Genomic DNA, 5,374 nt, shown 5'->3' with positions numbered 1-5,374 from the left:
GCTTCTTGGCGCTGAGGAGAGATAAAAAACATAACAAGAGAGATACCAGCAGGAGTCACTATTTCAAGTAGGCCTGTGTAAATAGGAAGGTCTTAAATGCCTTTCTAAAGGTAAGGAGGTCCTTACTCTGTCTAAGGGTCAGAGGCAGAGAGTTCCACAGGGAGGCTGCTAGAAAGTGGAAACATCTGCCTCCCTGTCGCTTTCTCTTGAACCGGGGTACCTCAAGTAGGTCTTTGTGGTCTGATCGCAGACTGCACAAGGGGGTGTATCTCCCTATCAGTTGCCTTATGAACAGGGGACCTTTGCCTTGTAGAGCCTTGAAGATGATACATCCGGCTTTGAATGCGGCTCTCTGAGCCACAGGTAGCCAGTGCAGTTTCTCTAGCCCTAATTTAATCGATTCCCATTTAGGTACCTTACAGATCAGCCTGGCAGCTTGATTCTGGAGGTGTTGCAGTCTTCTGATTTGGCCTACAGGCAAACCTAGGTAGAGACTGTTCGAAAAGTCGATGTGGGAAAGGACTAGGGCAGTAACTACTTGAATCAGGGCTGAGTGGGTAAGAAGGTGTGCAATTTTTTTTATTTTTCTTAGTTGGAAAAACCCTGAGGAGACTACTGTTCCGATCTGGGAATTTAAGGCAAGGTCCTCATTAATGGTCACTCCCAGACTCTTTACTGATTGGGACTTTTTGGGAGGGAGGCCCATATCTGAAGGCCAGAAGTGTGGGCCCCAACTAATCTCGCTCTTCCCGGGCAAAATCAATTCTGTTTTCCCCGGGTTTAGTTTGAGATGGTTTAGGGACATCCACCTCTGAATCTGGATCATAGTTGCCTGAAAGTCTTCAACAGTATTAGGTGAGTTTAATGTAAAAACTAGCTGTAAGTCATCTGCATAGTTGTATGCAGTGACTTAGTGCTCTCTCAAGGAAAACAAGAGGGGCCGCATGTATAAATTAAATAATAATGGGGACAAGGAGGAGCCTTGGGGGACCCCACAGAAGGAGTTAATTTTGGAAGCTGTGAAAGACCCCAGCCGAACAGACTGGGTGCGTTCAGATATGAAAGATTGCAGCCAGGCCAAGGCAGAGTCTCTGAGGCCGGCCTGTTCGACACGGTTGACCAGGATGGAATAGTCAACCGTGTCGAATGCTGCAGACAAGTCAAGAAGCACCAAAGCCTGATGTAGATTTTTGTCGGCATTAGACCTCAAGGTGTTCTGGACGGCCAATATCACTGCCTCTGTGGAATGACCAGGCCGAAAGCCTGCCTGGTTAGGTTGCAAATAACCAGAATATTCCACAAAGTTTGAAAGGCAGTTGGTGACATGAGCCTCCAAAATCTTTGATAGGTAGGGCAGGAGGATATAGGCCGGTAATTAGTGAGGTCGAGAGGGTCTATACCAGGTTTTTTAGTAAGGGGAATCAATAAGGCCTGCTTGAAACTGCGGGGGACCGTCCCGGACATGAGTGAATTGTTGAGCAATGGTATCATGCCGTGGGGGATGGCACGATCAATTTCCCTCATGATGTGAGGGGGACAGACATCCTCAGGAGATCCTGATTTGACTCTAGTCAATAGGTCTAAAAAAACTTTTGGGTCGATGAGAGGAAAAGAGTGTAGTATTGATGGGTTGAAAGAGCTGTCATCCAAAGGGGCGCAAACTGGGAGTTTGGATATATTCTGTTTAATCGCAAGTATCTTTTCGCTAAAAAAGTTATTTAGGGAATTGCAGAGTGTTTGTGTAGGGACTACCGGAGGGGAGGTTCTATCGTCATTACATAATTCATTCACAATTCTGAAAATTTCTTTCGACTTATTGGTGGAACTTAAAATTTTCGTTGAGAAGTAAACAGTCTTGTGATTATGTAAGATTTTTTGATATGCTTTCCTAGCTAGACAGTAGGCTGCTCTAGCTTGTGGGCAATAGTTAGATCGCCATACTCTCTCCTGTTGTCTAACTTCCAGTTTTAATTTTTTTAGCTCAGGTGTAAACCATTTATGAGCATCCATGCTTCTGGAGCTACCAAAGCAGATAGGGGGAGCATGGACATTGATGGCTGTGTTTAGCCATTCTTTAAGCCTAAGGTCTGCTACCTCCACATCAGTACTCTCTGGGGGAAGGGAAGTGTTCAAAGAGTTTAAAAAAGCTGGCATATCCACAGAATTCCATTTCCGAGTGGTCCTGCTAATTTGCAGCTTGCATTGGGTGACTTTGTCTATATGGAATGAGAAGCCTATGCTAAAATAGTCGGACCAGCTGCAAGGTTTTATGTCAATGGAGTGTACTGATAGGTTCGAAGACCAGATTTGGTCGAGACTGTGGCCCTTCTGATGGGTCGAGGTATTGATATGTTGTGTTAAATTAATATCATTAAGAAGGTCCTTCATCTCTGATGCTTGAGGATCTAGTAGTGTGTTATCAAACCAAAAATTCAAATCTCCAGCCAGGAGTAATTTAGAATGGTCTGTAACTAACAGAGCCAGTTGCTCTGCTAAAATAGAGGGAAATGTGGCCATTGTATGAGGTGGACGATACAGTAGCACCAATACAAGTGTTCCATTGGCAGTGTCTAGTTTGGCAACTATATTTTCTTTATTGGGAAAAGGTAAGGATGGTAGTTGCCTGAGTTGATGTTTTTTACTGATAATAATGGCCACTCCTCCCCCAGTTTTCCCTGCTGGACGTATTGCTGATAAGATTTAATAATCGGCTGGTAAAGCAGCTAGAATGTCCGGTAGAGAGTCTGGGGTGAGCCATGTTTCAGTCAGCAGCAGCATATCTGGTTTTGTATCACTTAATAGCAGGAATATGTCCGTCTGATGTCTGGTCATTGAACGAGTGTTTAAGTAAACACACCTAAAATTACATGTTGCGTCGGGTGTAGTCGCAAGCACCGCGTACTTAGGAGTAGGGTCTGCCATCGGGTTGGCGGAATTGCTAATACTGAGACGAGATGTTCGTTTCGTCGTGTTGAGAGGTACGGGAGGGCACATCATAGGGGTAGGTCTTAACTCTAGTAGCTCTGCAGATGTGTAAGTATGAAAACTGGCAGAGTCCTTGGCCCCTAGCCCCGGACGCTCGCGGACGAGCGCAGACAAGCTTAACTCTAGCACAACTCCGGCGCGCTCCGTCGCGCCCGCTGCGCTCCCTCCAACACATTGCGTTTTATGTGAGTGAGCCTCGAGCAACTGGACCGCTGCCTCAGGTCCCAGTGCTCTCTGGCTCCTCCCAATATGGCGCCCGTTCTCGCCACCAGACTTGCACAGGAAGCCGCGGTAGGTCGCCGCCCTCCACTCTAACGGCAGAGGAGCCGCGGTGGACCGGGGCAGAGGGGCCGCTATCTGCAGGTAAGAAAGAAATGGCGCTATTAGTCAGTCGCGCTGCGTGCGTTTACATCAAGCGTGAAGATCGCTATATGTCTGCCTCGAAAGCAGAACTCAGGATAATGCGCTGATATGCAAACACTCCAGAAATGCTGCGTTAGGAGAATCTAATTTTAAAAATTACCGCTTTGAACTCAGTAATTTCAATATCCCCGTAAAATAATACACACAAGTACATAGAAATTAAAAAGCGAATCTCAAAGGTCTGCCCTTGTGTAATGTCTCTCTCCAAATGGCGCCGGGAAGCTGCCACCAACCCGGGTGCTTGAGATTTCAAATTGGAACGGGATGAGGTTATGATAACAGCGGCATGGCAGAGCCCAAATCCCCGCAGATGAATTGGATGCCCTTGGTGGAGTGTGGAGCCATGTGTATGGGGTCTTGTCCCTGTTAGATGGGGTGGGGAAGGATGTGTTGTTCCTGGCACATGTATAGGACGGGTATATGTAGGCCTATTGTTGCACTGTGTTTGTTCATGGGAGGGAGGGGATTGTTTGTTATTGTTCTGATGTTGACTGATGCTGGGATTGCAGTGTTGTTGGGTATGAGGGGTTTCTTACACTTCTACATCACAGGCATGGGACATGATCATCTGTTTTTTGACGTGTAATATCTGTGGGCTGGGGCCCTACACTAGGCAGTACAGGGTGGTCACCTTCCCGGAATCGCACCAGAAACCAAACCATACAGCAGGGCAGCAGTATATTCCAGCACTGACCTCGCTTCCCTCAGAGATTGGTCCGTCTTACACCTTTTACCAAAACCTCGATCGCTCTGTTCACAAACAGCGCTTTCAGGAGCCCCATGCTGGTCTCCCATAAAGCTCTACTTAGAGCACGAGACTGCTACGGCTGTAGCAGCACACCAGGATAAAACATAAATCTTGCAAGCCAGCCTCCCTCACCATGAGTACCCGGCTGGGTCCTCACATGAGTTATTTCATTTCACTCACCACCAAGGCACTTCACACTCACTTAGGCTGCACCTGAACCTACCCAGTTGTCCCTACACCGTTAGTCCTGAGGAACCCCCACATTGAGTGAAGGGTCGAAACGTCGTCGACAAGCACATTGATCAGCTAGTATCACTGAATATCTCTGCTATAAAAAAACTGTATTCAAATGGCTGCGCCTTGCAATTTATGGACACCATATATCAAATTTTTCACTGTGTACAGTCACTTTTTGGTTCCAACTTTCACTTGGGGACAGAATGCACAAAGTGTTGTGCTTTTTGAAGTTAAGAAAGTGTTTAAACTATTTACTGTGGTTTATAAATCATACTGAGCAAAACTGTGTAGTAAATTCATTTTCGCCTTCTGACATTACCAAGTCCTTTGTAAATTTATTGCCATTGTGCATAACGTTGTTTTTGCATATATAACTCCTTCCCGGAATGCCCTAAAATCAGCATACCTGTCTGTAGGAGATGCACTTAGAAGATGTAGGGGCAGAGCGACTGGCTAAAAAGTAGGGGTCAAGTCTTCCATGCCTCCTACTCAATGTACTCAGGGGTGTGGGTCTGAGTGGCACAGAGTACACTGTTTTTTCTTACTTATGCTGAGGCTGATATTGAGGGCAGGGAACAATGGATAGGCAGGCTGTGTCCTTGCTTAATATCTATGCTCCAAATGTGGATGATCCCGACTTCTACAGGATGAATGACTTTGTTTTTCAGAATGCAGATGTGCCTCTATTTTAGTTAGGTGATTTTAAATGTGTGATCAATGAGGACCTTAACAGATTGTCACCTAGGACGTGTCTGAAACCCCACATGACTACAGCTGTGAGGTCAAGCATAATCTGGGGCTAGCCGATGCCTGGTGTTCGCTTCACCCCTCGCAGAAATTGTATACATTCCCACTCCCTAACTCATGAGATGTACAGCAAATTCGACAGGGTACTGGTGACCCGGGTCCCCATCACTGAACAGGTGACTGTCTCACATTTTACTAGATTCTTGTCTGACCTCTCCCCTATTTGTTGTACAC

The sequence above is a fragment of the Lissotriton vulgaris genome, chromosome 2_1, assembly GCF_964263255.1.
Source record: "Lissotriton vulgaris chromosome 2_1, aLisVul1.2, whole genome shotgun sequence".
Classification (NCBI taxonomy): Eukaryota; Metazoa; Chordata; class Amphibia; order Caudata; family Salamandridae; genus Lissotriton; species Lissotriton vulgaris.
Note: the sequence above shows the minus strand (reverse complement) of the source record.